The sequence below is a fragment of the Scyliorhinus canicula genome, chromosome 10 (genome assembly GCF_902713615.1).
Source record: "Scyliorhinus canicula chromosome 10, sScyCan1.1, whole genome shotgun sequence".
NCBI lineage: Eukaryota > Metazoa > Chordata > Chondrichthyes > Carcharhiniformes > Scyliorhinidae > Scyliorhinus > Scyliorhinus canicula.
This window is the reverse complement of record NC_052155.1, coordinates 57,127,711-57,144,018: the sequence shown is the minus strand read 5'-3', so window position 1 is coordinate 57,144,018 and position 16,308 is coordinate 57,127,711. Positions and strand designations below refer to the sequence as shown.

At 43.0% G+C, this 16,308-nt stretch overlaps 1 protein-coding gene across 1 annotated transcript in view; it reads right to left on the bottom strand.

The window, feature by feature from the left end:
• Positions 1-16,079, bottom strand: part of tp53inp1 (tumor protein p53 inducible nuclear protein 1) — a 63,202-nt gene extending 47,123 nt beyond the window's left edge. The window contains exon 1 of the mRNA XM_038808992.1: positions 16,057-16,079. The gene's annotated coding sequence lies outside the window, so the exon portion shown is untranslated. The remainder of the gene's footprint in view (positions 1-16,056) is intronic.
• Positions 16,080-16,308: the final 229 nt, after the last annotated feature.

Below are 16,308 nucleotides of genomic sequence, written 5' to 3'. Positions count from 1 at the left end.
TCAATATTTTTAAAAGCAAATGTTTATATATATTGAAAATTAAATGTTAATATATATCATCCAGATTAGAGTAAAAAGAAATCCTGTTTTCAGTAACATGCAAGAAGCATCAATACATAAGTTTTAAATTGTGTATGATATCTAAATGTAGAATGGAATCATAGAATCCCTACAGTGCAGCAGGAGGCTATTCATCCTGTGGATTCTCATGGACCCTCCAAATGGGCACTCTGCCTGGGCTCTATCCCCGTAACCCCAACTAATCTTTGGACACTAAGGGGCAATTTAGCATGACCAACCCACCTAACCTGCACATCTTTGGACTGTGGGAAGAAACCGGAGGAAGTCCACACAGACTCAGTGAGAAAATGCTAAAGTTACCCGAGGTCAGAATCGAACCAGGCGCTGTGAGGCAGCAGTGCTAACCCTAACCAGTGTGCCACCGTGCCATCTAAGTTATAAATAACAAGATTTTGATCAAACGATTTTGTGCAATGCATGCTCATCTTCACAAGTATTTTCTGTTTCTGTAAAATTGTACTTTCATTTCAAGCAAGTAGACTCACCTGGTTGTATTTGTGATTATTCCTAGTCCAGAAAACATAGATTTAACAAATAAATGAAGGTAAATGTCAACACAGATCAACAATTCTCAAAAGACTTAGTTTTTTATTGTTTGCTCAACATCTGAGCTGTATGGATACCTAGCACTGTGTTTAAGACTTTCCAGATCAAACGTTGGAAGAACACATAATTAGAACGTACAATTATCTGGAATTTATTTCATCTGTTCCATGAAGGGAAGGAGAACAACCAATTAAGATGTGGGATCAAAGGCAGCACGGTGCCTCACAGCACCGAGGTCCCAGGTTCGAATCCTGACTCTGGGTCACTGTCTGTGCGGAGTTTGCCCATTCTTCCCGTGTTTGCGTGGGTTTCGCCCCCACAACCCAAAGATGGGCAGGCTAGGTGGACTGGCCACGTTAAATTGCCCCTTAATTGGAAATAATGAATTGGATACTCTAAATTTATTTAAAAAAAAAAAGATGTGGAATCAATTGATGTAGATAAAGTTAGGCCCAAAGACAGATTAGTTCAAGAGATTATGAAATACATTTATGAGGAGGATTTCACAGGTGCAAAGAAAAGAATGAAAGACCTACAAAGTACTTTTTAAACTGCAGTCACTGCTGCACGACAGGAAACCCGGCAGCTAATTAACACTCAGCAGACTTGCACACATAGCAACATAATCATGATCAGATATTCAGATTTTTTTTCTGTTCAGGTAAACTGCTACGGGAATTGAACCCGCGCTGCTGGCTTTGATCTGCATTACAAACCAGCTGTCTAGCCCACTGAGCTAAACCAGCCCATGTTTAATATCTCATCTGAAAGACAGTGCAATACTGTGCACTCTCTGATTTTTTTGTACTCGGTCCTGAAATGGAACATGAACCAGGAACCTTGAAATTTAGGAGTAAGTGTGCTACTGACTGAGCCACAGCTGGCACACAGTTCAGAATTTCATCCCCGGCCAAATATTAGAACACGGAAAGATGGGCAGAGCAGGGTAATAAATACATGGCTAAATGGAGTGGTGTCAGGAAGAAGGATTCCGCAGGGTTGGGTATTTGTACTAATTCTGGGACAGATGGGAGAGTTACTTTTGTAAAGAGAAGTCTTCATCTGAGCAGGGAATGTGTTAAAATACTAACAAAATAGCTAAATAGGAAAGTGATGAGTTCTTTTTAATTTAGGCAAGGGGTGTGGGAAATCTGAAGAAGACAGGAATAGATGAGGATAACATGCAGAAGCAATTTAGCATGTTCGATGTAAATAGAAGGATAAAATAAAATGAATGGGGGGGGGGGGGGGGGGGGGGCAGACCGAGATGAAGTTACGTTTAGCTCAGATATATAACAAAACATTATTTTTTCAATTATAAATTTAGAGTACCCAATTCTTTTTTTCCAATTAAGCATGGCAAATTCACCAACCCTGCACATCTTTTTTGGGTTATGGGGATGAGACCCACGCATATACGTGGAGAATGTGCAAACTCCACACGGACAGTGACCCAGGGCCGAAATTGAACCTAGGTCCTCGGCGCCATGAGGCAGCAGTGCTATCCACTGCACCACCGTGCTGCCCTATAACGAAAAATTCTTAATAAGGGTGTCACTTTGATTACTCTGTGCAGTATTGCATTCCACAGTATGGGAAAAATCTGGAGATTCTGAAGAAATTAACTACAACATGGATTAACTAAGATTAACTATGAGGTATTACGAATTTGAAGACAGACTTGTAAGATTGCTCTTTTTTTCGTTTGGTACACGACAGATTATGGATTGACATGATGGACGTTTTTAATATTATAAAGCAATGGGACAAGGATTATTTCCAGTAGTTGGAGGGTTTCAGAACAAATGGCCAAGGTACGAGATTAAATGCAAGAGGATTAGAAAAGGACAGGAAAAACTTCTTAACACGAAGAGTTGTGAAGCTATGGAATTCACTTCTCTGCTGTTTGAGGGGAAGTTATGTCAACCGTCAAGGTTAGATTGGACATGGGGATGAAGAAAAATGGTTGAAGGCATATAAAACCAGGATAGATCATTAGAACAATTTTATTGCATAGGGTATATCAGCACAGACTGTTTGGACAGAATGGCCTACTTACTGTTGTTACTGCTATGTATATCAATGTACTCATAATGACATCATTTAGGCCAGAGATCCCAATTGTAGATTAGAATGATTCAGATTTATGGATCCCTCTGTGCATATTGATGTTAAAACTAAGCGGTTTACTAGCACCAGGGCACTGATTAATTTGTCTAGCTAGGATCAGCTTAAATGTGAGGATCATGCCTTGCAGAGCTATCTGAAGCCAGCTCATAAGAATGTGACAAGTCTACATCTCCAGACTCAGCAGTCAATCGTTAAGTGTCCTGGAATACAGCAAACCTTGGATTACATAGCCTGCCTCAGAGGATTGACTGAGTTCCAATTTTCCATTGCCAGGCATGTATTCTTGTCTATTTGTCTCCAAGGAGACATTTCTTAGCCATGTCTCACTCAAAAGAGGTTAGTTGCTGGTTGATCAGAAACCATTTTTTCTGTCATATGTACTGCAGACTTGTGACAGTGATAAAAATTATTATTATTATAGAACACAAAGCACTATAAAGTTTAACACATACTCCAAAATCCTTCAAATACAGGGCTGGTAAACATTCTTCAAACCTCACCTCAGTTAACAACTTTTGTTTAAGCTCCCACAATAACACTACAAAGTACTTAATTATTAGTTATACAACTGTGGTTCTCAAAGTGTGGTCCATGGAGTACTGGTGGTCTGATGGCCCTCGTTCCGGTCCAACATGTAAGTCACTAATGCATAACGCCACAGTCGAGGCCATATGCAAGAACAAGCAGAACCCTCACACCCACCACATTCTGTGATACCACACAATCTGACCGGCTCCTGCGAGCATAGCATGAGTCATCTTAAGTACACGCAATGTAGTTTTAAGTAAGATTTGTATGACTGTTACAACGTACAACTGCAAGATCAGATTTCCAGCTTAGAACCAGACATTAGAATCTCAACCAAAACACTGCCATTCTAACAATTAACTCTGGTCGGAATGGTAGGTGGTCTGCGGGGCCTTTTGGCCAGCCTTAGTGGTCTACGGATAAAAAACTGAGAGAACCACTGTTGTAAAAATTACAATATAAATACCGTTCGCAATCAAACCATAACTAAACCTTCAGTGGCACTTATGTTAAAGCTGTTTCTTGCTCATGTTTAAAGATTCATCTTGCCTTTAAATTCAGTTTTGAAGAAAGAAAGACTTGCATTTACATAGTATCTTTCACAATCACTGGGTGTCTTAAAGTGCTCTACAGTAAATCAAGTACTTTTGAAATGCAGTCACTGCTGTAGTGCAGGAAGAATGTCAGTCACTTTGCACTCAGCAAGCCCCTGCAAACAGCAATGCAATAATGATCTATTTATGTGATGTTTGTTGCCCTGTTTACTTGCTATAAATATGGGGGTCAATATGGTCGCCTTCCTTAATCCTAATTATGTTTACTTTCAGAGTCGCCAGGTATCTCTCGATACCACAAGGTTCAAACTGAATACCAATCAAAGATCCAATACACCAGTTAGTTAATTCAAAGTCAATACTATTTATATACACACACAGTAAAATCTACTCATGCACAACAGTACTACAAACTAAACTATCTCTAACGCTAACGCCTATACTTAACTTCGGGTGCCGACTTAGTCAGAGGAACAATGGCCGTTGTTCGGATCTGAGGCTGTTGGGTTCGAAGAGATACAGAACAGCTAAGGTCACAGAATTTTTTTACACAGAATTTACAGTGCAGAAGGAGGCCATTCGGCCCATCGAGTCTGCACCGGCTCCTGGAAAGAGCACCCTACCCAAGGTTAACACCTCCACCCTATCCCCATAACCCAGTAACCCCACCCAACACGAAGGGTAATTTTGGACACTAAGGGCAATTTATTACAGCCAATCCACCTAACCTGCACATCTTTGGACTGTGGGAGGAAACCGGAGCACCCGGAGGAAACCCACGCACACACAGGGAGGATGTGCAGACTCCACACAGACAGTGACCCAAGCCGGAATCGAACCTGGGACCCTGGAGCTATGAAGCGATTGTGCTATCCTCAATGCTACCGTGCTGCCCGTCTGGTCGTCCGTCTGGTAGCGAGCGTTGACCTTGAACTTACTTGCTTCTGGTGCAGCTGGTGGAAGGGTCTCTCCGCTTGAGAGCCAAATCCAAGAGAGTGAATCTTTTGCGGGGGTTCCTTCTTATACTTGGAGGGGCTTTGGGTGCTTTTCGGCGGGCCTTAAACTTGGTCCCAATTAATTGGGCAGATTCTCGATCATTGTGATCGATCTAAACCAATAAACGGGTGGGTGCCCTGATGGCTGGGCGTGTCTTAGGTGGCCGTTGGCCTTGCTTTGTTTGTGTCTTTCGGTTGGGGTGCTGGCGTCGGGATGTCTGCGACAGAATCAACTACCTGAGTGTTAGTCCTTTGTTCCTCGGAGATGGGCCATCAATATGCTAATCGACCCAGAGTTTCGATTCCGTCAGGTAACTTCTTCCCAAATATACATTCAGGCTCTGTGCCTGCTTGTTGTTTAATATTGCCCACATTTCCCTAGTGTCTCTGTGAGCGTCCATTTTGTGTTCTGAAAGTGGCCAACCCAGATGGCTACATGTTGATTGAGAGAATAAGTATTGACAAAGGCACCATGGATAACACCACTTTTTAAAAAAGATTTTAAATTTAATTTTTACAGGTAACTTAAACTTCCAATTTTGAAAAGTGATATATTTAGAAAATCGATTCTGTAATCTAGGCGATTCCACATTTCTCCAACCTGTCTCTGCATCAGCTAAAGTAACATATGCCAGTGAATATGTCACATACGTCGCTGTACTGTGAGCTGCCAGCAAAATTGGTCAAGCATGTCGATGGAAAAATGCAGTTGAATGATCAGCCTTTCCACCTTCAAGAAAGATTCAACAATCAACACGTAAATTAAGAATATAGCTCCTAGAATTGTTCATAGAATCCCTGCAGTAAAGCAGGAAGCCTTTAGGCTCATCGAGTCTACACCAACCCTCTGAGAGTGCACCCTACCTAGGCCCAAACCCCACTCTATCCCCATAACTCCACCTAGGGTCAACTCAGCATAGCTAATCCATCTAATCTGCACATCTTTGGACTGTGGGAGAAAACTGGAGCACCCAGAGGAAACCCACGCAGACACGGGGAGAACGTGCAGACACCACACAGTCACCTGGGGCTGGAATTGAACCCGAGTCCCTGGTGCTGTGAGACAGCAGCGCTAACCACTGTGCCACCATGCCGCCCCTTTATTCTGATGCCTGCACCATTTTATCCTGATGCCTTGGCTGAAATTGAAAATTTATGACCAGAGAAACAATGGTGAAAGTACAGGTTGTTTTTGGATAGAACCACCAGGTAGCCAACCCATTTGAAATCAACACTCTATAACAACTCAGTGTCAAATTCAATCATCATAAATGTGGAGTGTGATCACATCCACAACGTGAGTAGCCAGACCTAATCATTTCACCGTGCACAAATTTCCTCTATTTTCCCATGAAGTGGAAAGTAAATCAATTTTCAGTTGCTGATCTTTTTAAGAAGTTATGACAGAAACTTGTTATGATCATATTGCCATTCAGATCCTGATTCTCTGTTCTGCAAAAGAGTTGTACAGCATGAAAACAGGCCCTTCGGCTCAATTTGTCCGTGCCGCCCAGTTTTTACCACCAAGCTAGTCCCAATTGCCCATATTTATAGTCATAGCTTTACAGACAATCTGAAAGCTTTATAAACAATTTGAACTTCAACCTTCCAGGTGGTATGTTGCCTCCCAGGTGCAAGGGTAAGTGATGTCTCGGATCGTGTTTTCCGGGTCCTTAAGGGGGAGGGGGAGCAGCCCCAAGTCGTAGTCCACATTGGCACTAACGACATAGGTAGGAAAGGGGACAAGGATGTCAGGCAGGCCTTTAGGGAGCTAGGATGGAAGCTCAGAGCGAGAACAAACAGAGTTGTTATCTCTGGGTTGTTGCCCGTGCCACGTGATAGTGAGATGAGGAATAGGGAGAGAGAGCAATTAAACACGTGGCTACAGGGATGGTGCAGGCAGGAGGGATTCAGATTTCTGGATAACTGGGGCTCTTTCTTGGGAAGGTGGGACCTCTATAGACAGGATGGTCTACATCTGAACCTGAGGGGCACCAATATCCTGGGGGGGAGATTTGTTAGTGCTCTTTGGGGGGGTTTAAACTAATTCAGCAGGGGCATGGGAACCTGGATTGTAGTTTTGGGGTACGGGAGATTGAGAGTATAGAGGTCAGGAGCACAGATTTGACTTCGCAGGAGGGTGCCAGTGTTCAGGTAGGTGGTTTGAAGTGTGTCTACTTCAATGCCAGGAGTATACGAAATAAGGTAGGGGAACTGGCAGCATGGGTTGGTACCTGGGACTTCGACGTTGTGGCCATTTCAGAGACATGGATAGAACAGGGACAGGAATGGTTGTTGCAGGTTCCGGGGTTTAGGTGTTTTAGTAAGCTCAGAGAAGGGGGCAAAAGAGGGGGAGGTGTGGCGCTGCTAGTCAAGGACAGTATTACGGTGGCGGAAAAGATGCTAGATGGGGACTCTTCTTCTGAGGTAGTATGGGCTGAGGTTAGAAACAGGAAAGGAGAGGTCACCCTGTTGGGAGTTTTCTATAGGCCACCTCATAGTTCTAGGGATGTAGAGGAAAGGATGGCGAAGATGATTCTGGAAAAGAGCGAAAGTAACAGGGTAGTTGTTATGGGAGACTTTAACTTTCCAAATATTGACTGGAAAAGATATAGTTCGAGTACATTAGATGGGTCGTTCTTTGTACAATGTGTGCAGGAGGGTTTCCTGACACAATATGTTGACAGGCCAACAAGAGGCGAGGCCACATTGGATTTGGTTTTGGGTAATGAACCAGGCCAGGTGTTAGACCTGGAGGTAGGTGAGCACTTTGGAAACAGTGACCACAATTCGGTGACCTTTACGTTAGTGATGGAAAGGGATAAGTATACCCCGCAGGGCAAGAGTTATAGCTGGGGGAAGGGCAATTATGATGCCATTAGACATGACTTAGGATGTGTTGGATGGAGAAGTAGGCTGCAAGGGTTGGGCACACTGGATATGTGGAGCTTGTTCAAGGAACAGTTATTGCATGTTCTTGATAAGTACGTACCAGTCAGGCAGGGAGGAAGGGGTAGAGCGAGGGAACCGTGGTTTACCAAAGAAGTGGAATCTCTTGTTAAGAGGAAGAAGGAGGCCTATGTGAAGATGAGGCATGAAGTTTCAGTTGGGGCGCTTGATAGTTACAAGGAAGCGAGGAAGGATCGAAAGAGAGAGCTGAGACGAGCAAGGAGGGGACATGAGAAGTCTTTGGCAGGTAGGATCAAGGAAAACCCAAAAGCTTTCTATAGGTATGTCAGGAATAAAAGAATGACTAGGGTAAGAGTAGGGCCAGTCAAGGACAGTGGTGGGAAGTTGTGTGTGGAGGCTGAGGAGATAAGCGAGATACTAAATGAATACTTTTCGTCAGTATTCACTCAAGAAAAAGATAATATTGTGGAGGAGAATGCTGAGACCCAGGCTATTAGAATAGATGGCATTGAGGTGCGTAGGGAAGAAGTGTTGGCAATTCTGGACAAGGTGAAAATAGATAAGTCCCCGGGGCCGGATGGGATTTATCCTAGGATTCTCTGGGAAGCCAGGGAAGAGATTGCTGAGCCTTTGGCTTTGATTTTTAGGTCATCATTGGCTACAGAAATAGTGCCAGAGGACTGGAGGATAGCAAATGTGGTCCCTTTGTTCAAGAAGGGGAGTAGAGATAACCCCGGTAACTATAGGCCGGTAAGCCTAACGTCTGTGGTGGGTAAGGTCTTGGAGAGGATTATAAAAGATACGATTTATAATCATCTAGATAGGAATAATATGATTAGGGATAGTCAGCATGGTTTTGTGAAGGGTAGGTCATGCCTCACAAACCTTATCGAGTTCTTTGAGAAGGTGACTGAACAGGTAGACGAGGGTAGAGCAGTTGATGTGGTGTATATGGATTTCAGTAAAGCGTTTGATAAGGTTCCCCACGTTCGGCTATTGCAGAAAATACGGAGGCTGGGGATTGAGGGTGATTTAGAGATGTGGATCAGAAATTGGCTAGTTGAAAGAAGACAGAGAGTGGTAGTTGATGGGAAATGTTCAGAATGGAGTTCAGTTACGAGTGGCGTACCACAAGGATCTGTTCTGGGGCCGTTGCTGTTTGTCATTTTTATAAATGACCTAGAGGAGGGCGCAGAAGGATGGGTGAGTAAATTTGCAGACGACACTAAAGTCGGTGGAGTTGTAGACAGTGCGGAAGGATGTTGCAGGTTACAGAGGGACATAGATAAACTGCAGACCTGGGCTGAGAGGTGGCAAATGGAGTTTAATGTGGAGAAGTGTGAGGTGATTCACTTTGGAAAGAATAACAGGAATGCGGAATATTTGGCTAATGGTAAAATTCTTGGTAGTGTGGATGTGCAGAGGGATCTCGGTGTCCATGTACATAGATCCCTGAAAGTTGCCACCCAGGTTGATAGGGTTGTGAAGAAGGCCTATGGTGTGTTGGCCTTTATTGGTAGAGGGATTGAGTTCCGGAGCCATGAGGTCATGTTGCAGTTGTACAAAACTCTAGTACGGCCACATTTGGAGTATTGCGTACAGTTCTGGTCGCCTCATTATAGGAAGGACGTGGAAGCTTTGGAACGGGTGCAGAGGAGATTTACCAGGATGTTGCCTGGTATGGAGGGAAAATCTTATGAGGAAAGGCTGATGGACGAGGTTGTTTTCGTTAGAGAGAAGAAGGTTAAGAGGTGACTTAATAGAGGCATACAAAATGATCAGAGGGTTAGATAGGGTGGACAGCGAGAGCCTTCTCCCGCGGATGGAGGTGGCTAGCACGAGGGGACATAGCCTTAAATTGAGGGGTAATAGATATAGGACAGAGGTCAGAGGTGGGTTTTTTACGCAAAGAGTGGTGAGGCCGTGGAATGCCCTACCTGCAACAGTAGTGAACTCGCCAACATTGAGGGCATTAAAAAATTTATTGGATAAGCATATGGATGATAAGGGCATAGTGTAGGTTAGATGGCCTTTAGCTTTTTTTCCATGTCGGTGCAACATCGAGGGCCGAAGGGCCTGTACTGCGCTGTATCGTTCTATGTTCTATGTTCTATGTATAACTGTGATCTGCCACTACGCCATCTGCTGAAAGATAGTGGGCAAGGATTTACTGTAAAAATACTGTAGTGAAGCTTTCCATACTTAATTTGACATCTAATGAATTCTTTTAATTTACACTTCCTGGTTCACACTCCATGATTCTTCAATCTGATTTTTTTCTCCAATGAATATATTTCATAAAATTTGTAAAAGTACATTACAAAACATTTCAACTTGAAAATTAGAGAAAGTGCAATAAAATGTGACTTGTATCCATACAGTATATTCCATTCTTAGTTGCTGCATTACAATTGTAATGCTCTTGATGGATACAATTTATATTCTATGCCAGTCATATAACCTGAAGGCAAAACATTTCAAACTGAAAAATGACAGCATGATCCTTTGAGCTGCCTCGATACAATTTCAATACTCTTGATATTCACAGTGCACATTCCATATCAGCACACAGCCCAAAGGGTTCTACAAATTTTCCAACTCTGATTGGCTTTTAAAAAAAAGATTAAGAGTGCCCAATTCATTTTTTCTAATTAAGGTAGGTCAATCCACCTACTCTGCACATCTTTGGGTTGTGGGGGTGAAACCCATGCAAACACAGGAGAATGTGCAAACTTCACACAGTCAGTGACCCAGAGCTGGGATCGAACCTGGGACCTCGGCACTGTGAGGCAGCAGTGCGAACCCCTGCACCACTGTGCTGCCCTCCAACTCTGATTGATAAGGAGATTTGTTTTCTCTGTTCAGATAGGTCCCAGGTCTCCTCAAGAGAATACTGTGTCGTTCTATCTTTCACTTCCAGCAACTTGATGCAAAAGAATCAAGTCAAATGAGCATTCTGCTCCACAGTGAATCAATTAATACAATAACATTATCACTATTTTTGTTAAAGATTTCTGAACACAACAATATAGCATTGTACTTATTCAAAGTAAATGTTCCATATATGAACATGAGGTATATAATTCTTGACAAATGTGCCAGGCCAGAAATCCAGGGAAGCAGCAAAAGCTTTAGAACAAAGAACAAAGAAAAGTACAGCACAGGAACAGGCCCTTCGGTCCTCTAAGCCTGTGCCTATTGAGGCTGTTTTCATTAGAGAGAAGAAGGTTAAGTGGGGACTTAATTGAGGCATACAAGATGATCAGAGGATTAGATAGGGTGGACATTGAGAGCATTTTTCCTCGGATGGTGATGTCCAGCACGAGGGGACATAGCTTTAAATTGAGGGGAGATAGATATAGGACAGATGTCAGAGGTAGGTTCTTTACTCAGAGAGTAGTTAGGGCGTGGAATGCCCTGCCTGCAACAGTAGTGGACTCGCCAACACTGAACACATTCAAATGGTCATTGGATAGGCATATGGACGATAGGGGAATAGTGTAGAGGGACTTTAGAGGGGTTTCACAGGACGGTGCAACATCGTAGGTCGGAGGGCCTGTACTGCGCTGTAATGTTCTATGTTCTATGTTCTATGCTCCCTCGTAATTGACCCTTCCACCCTTGGAAAAAGCCTATGTCTATCCACCCTGTCTATGCCTCTCAAAATTTAGTAGACCTCTATCAGGTCTCCCCTCAGCCTCCATCTTTCCAGTGAAACAATCCTAGTTTATTCAACCTCTCCTCATAGCCAACATCCTCAAGATCAAGCAACATCCCGGTGAGCCTTCATTTCACTCTCTCCAAAGCTTTCATGTCCTTCTGATAATGTAATGACCAGAACTGCAAGCAATACTCCAAATGCGGCCTAACCAAAGTTTTATATAGCTGCAACATGATTTCCCAACTACTGTCCTCAAAGCCCCCTGGCTGATGAAGGCAAGCCATATGCCTTCTTAATCACCTTGGCCACCTGTGTTTCCACTTTTAGGGAACTGTGGACCGGTACGCCCAAATCCCTCTGTATATTAATGTTCCTAATGGTTCTGCCATTTACAGTATAATTTATACCTACATTTGATCCTCCAAAATGCATCACCTTGCATTTGTCCGAATTAAACTCCATCTGCCATTTCTGTGCCCAAATCTCCAATCTATCTATATCCTGTTGTATCCTCTTACAATCCCCGGCACTATCAGCAACTCTGCCAATCTTCGTGTCATCCGCAAACTTACTAATCAAGCCACCCACATTTTCCTCCAGATCATTTGTATATTCTACAAACAACAGAGATCCCAGCACTGATCCCTGCAGAACACCATCTTGTCCTTATCCATGGCTACCCAAAATCTTATGGAATTATGGTTGCTAAGCCTAAAATGCTCCCCCACTGAAACATCAAACACCTGGCCTGGCTCATTTCCCAATACCAAGTCAAGTATGGCCCCTCCCTGGTTGGATTGTTAACATACTGTATCAAAAAGCCCTCCTGGACACATCTAATATATTCCATTCCTCTCCATCTGAGCCCCTGGCTGAGTGGCTGTAAGAGATTCCCAATCAATATGGAGAGGCTAAAATCACCCATCACAATTACCCTGCTTTTTTCCCACCTTTTCAGTATCTGACTAGACAACTACTCTTCTGTCTCCTGCGGGCTGTTGGGATGTCCATAGTACACTCCCAACATTGTGATTTCACCTTTCTTATTCCTGAGCTACACCCAAAATGCCTCACATTATCCCTCCAATGTGTCCTTCCTCAACACAGCTGTGATTTGCTCACTAATCAGCAACGTAACTCCCCCACCTCTTTTGTTTCCCCTTCTGTCCCCTCTGAAACAATTATATCCTGGAATGTTAAGCTGCCAGTCCTGTCCCTCCTTTAACCATGTCTCCGTAATTTCAATAACATCATAGTTCCATGCAGTAACCCAGGCCCTCAGTTCATGTATCTTACCTGTTATACTTCTTGCATTGAAGCATTTAAGAGGGTGAGGCTTTAAGTATGGAAAGATGTATCTAAAGAGATAATGGAATATAATTGTTGGGCTTGGACTGTGGGACTGTTTTGAGCAGGAAACACTCATTACAATCTGAGGCCCTGAAAGAACTTAAGGGGCGCTGTCCTCTACTTCAGGGAGGCATGAGGAATGACCCTGCATTTGAGGTGTGAATACTCTTGTTGTTCTTTGTTGTTCTTTTACGCAGAGGGTGGTGGGTACCTGGAACACTTTTCCAGCGGAGGTGGTAGAGGCGGGTACGATAGCATCATTTAAGATGCATCTAGACAGATATATGAACGGGTGGGGAACAGAGGGAAGTAGACCTCGGAAAATAGGGGACAGCTTTAGATAAAGGACCTGGATCGACGCAGGCTGGGTGGGCCGAAGGGCCTGTTCCTGTACTGTAATTTTCTTTGTTGTTCTTTGTCTTTGTTGTACTCAGAGAAACAAACAGGGGGTAAGTTCAGCTGATGGGGTCTGAGGTTGGTTAGGAGTCAGGAAATGAGTTGGGGCACTGGGTGTGGAACTGGAAGAAGCCCAAGACACCTGGTTAGCCCTAAATGTAGCTAGGGTCCAAATACATTGTGCATGGTAGCACTGGAAAGCAGGAAAGATGTGGCTGATTCAATAGTAGCTACACTATTCCCAAAGTCAACATAATCCTCAAGGAATTTGGTTTTGAATGGCCAGTCTGATAGCAAAGATTATATATGATATTTTACAATTTCCAGAGCTGAACCAAGCCCTTTATTAATCCAACGCCCTTGTCTTTAACTCTTTATTACCCTTAGACTAAATTTAACTACATTGTGGTCAATATTTCCTAATTGTTTCCCCATTCACAGCAATAATTTTCACACTTAATTTCCCAGAACTTCTAACAAATGTAATTGTAACTCAGAACTAAGTGGTACCAACCAATTCCAAATACTTCACTAAGTTCTCACCAATAAATTAATGCATGGACTCAGCAATATTGAAATCTGCACTAAGTTGTATTGTGTAAGATGTTTCCAAAATATTTGATGTTTTTAACTGTGACAGAAGTTAAACTGCTCTGAATGTCAATCACTGCGACAGAAAGAGAAGTGACTAAAATAATATTATTCCTGCAATGCAAGGGTAGATGGTCCAGTTGTTGTTATCTGTCATGATAGTATGGTTTCCTGGTACAAGCCAAACAAGGAACTTTGTGTTCATGCAGCTGTTTTAATGAAATGGGGGAGGGGATGGAGCAGACAATAAAGATAAATGTCCTGAAACAGAGTGTTCCTGAAATGCTGTTTAAAAAAAAGTTTTAATGGTTCAGCCAATGGGTAATGTAAAGTGACTAGCAAACATTAATAAAATGAGAAATCAGTTCTGCTGGTAGAAATACCTCACAGTCAGGAAGTGGGTGGGGAATTGATTGTGGGCTACACTGATGTCTTAAAAGTTTTCTTTTTTTTAAAATTGCGAGTACCCGATTTTTTTTTTTCCAATTAAGGGGCAATTTAGTGTGACCAATCCACCTGCCCTGCACATCTTTGGATTGTGGGGGAGAATGTGCAAACTCCACATGGACAGTGACCCAGGGCCGGGATTCAAACCTGGGTCCTCAGCGCCGTAGGCAGCTGTGTTAACCACTGCACCACATGCCGCCCCCCTGATGCCCTAAAGTAATGTCTATGTCGAATGTAGGTTTATACTTATTATGCAAACTGAATTCCAGATCTGAGGCAAGTGGCCCAAGAAAGTGTCAAGGAAGGAAATTTCACTCTTACAACAAAAATAAATTGTTAATCAAATCAGCAAGTAGGCTGCATTTTCTCAGCTGCAATGCTAAACTAATGTACGTATCAAGATTTCATGTACATTAATAATTTCCATTTCTGTGGATGTTCCATACATGCTTTCCAGAATGTTTTCTTTGGAGTGGCAACATGCAGGCATATCATGATTTATTTGCACAACATGCTTGTGACATGAAGAAATAGAACATGGGTTAACATCTGAAATCCCGTACAGTCCAGTCTTGTGTGTCCCATGTTAGTCAGGAAGAGGGAGGCACTTTTTGAAACAAACTGGTAATCGAGTCCAAGAAAATACAACAGCAGAGAAGTGAAAGGATGTTGCTAGGAAACGCAGTGTCAATTCAGGTATTGCCGCATAGCCACTTATGAAGCAAATGTTTTAATGACCTAATGAGGTCAAACAAAATAATAGAAATGAGCTACTCCTTCCAAGGATGCACTGAGGTAACCAAGTATGCCCCACACTCAACATAGAAACCCATAGGATTCCGACAGTACAAAAGGAAGTCATTCGGCCCATCGAGTCTGCACCAATCCTCTGAAAGAGCAGTCTACCCAGGTCCAGTCTCCTGTTCACCCTGCCCTAGCTCCGTAACCTAACCTGCACATCCCTGGACAATAAGGGCAATTTAGTATGGAAAATCTATCTAATCAGCACATCTTTATATCATCTTTGGACTGTGGGAGGAAACCAGAGCACCCAGAGAAAACCTAAGTAGACAGGGTGAGAAAACCCACGCAGGCAGGGTGAAAATGTGTAAACTCCACACAGTCCCCAAGGCTGGAATTGAACCTGGGTCCCTAGCACTATGAGGCTAACCACTGTGCCACCATCAATGTTCATGCAGCAGCTCCTGCAGGTGTTCCTTTTCTCATATGTATTCACCTTGCTGAAAGTTTCAAGTGGAAGTTGAATGTTTGCTGTATTCATCTGTAAGCACTTCCAATATAATCTGCCTGCAAATATCTCTGTTACTGCATGTCATGAAGTCAATTTCTCCCATTTATAAAATTTTTCTGGAAAGTTGGGCAACGCGAGCAAAACTGCATTTATTGCCCCTCACTAGTCCAACTGCGGTAGCGGTGGGCTTTATCTTTGACTTGTTGAAATCTAAGTGGTGATGGCAACATAGGTGTTAAGTCTGGAATTCCACAATTCTAACCCAACTTGTATTTATATAGTGCGTTTAATATGAGTTTCAAGACTCTTCACGCGACTGTTATATAGCAAAATTTGACACGGAGTCTTGGAAAGACATAAAGGCAGATTACCGAATGTTTGGTCAAAGAGGTAGATTTTAAGGAGTGAATTAAAGGAAAAAGAAAAGAGTTAGAGAGGCAGAAAGGTATAGCGAGCTACTTCCAGAGATTACAGCCAAGGCAGTTTAAAGGCACAGCTATCAATAGCAGAGTTATTAAAATAAAGTATGTTTAAGAAGCTAATTTAGAGGTGTGGTGATATCTTGGAGGGCTGGAGAAGATTAGAAAGATAAGGTGGGATGAAACCATGGCTCACCCCACTCCTTTCCTGATGCTAGGTCCTTCAATCCGACATCGAGTATGTTTGAATAAGGGATCCACCCATCCCGGCGAATCCACAAGCAAAGATGCATGGTTTTGCTCTCTGTGCTTCCTGCATAGAAAGTCTCCTGTCTGTTGCTGGGTTAATACCACTTAAGGGCCACAATTATCAATGGGGCAGGAAGACCATTAAAGCACCTTCCCCACCATGTATTTAATTGGGATAGGGTTGCAAGGTAACAGGATC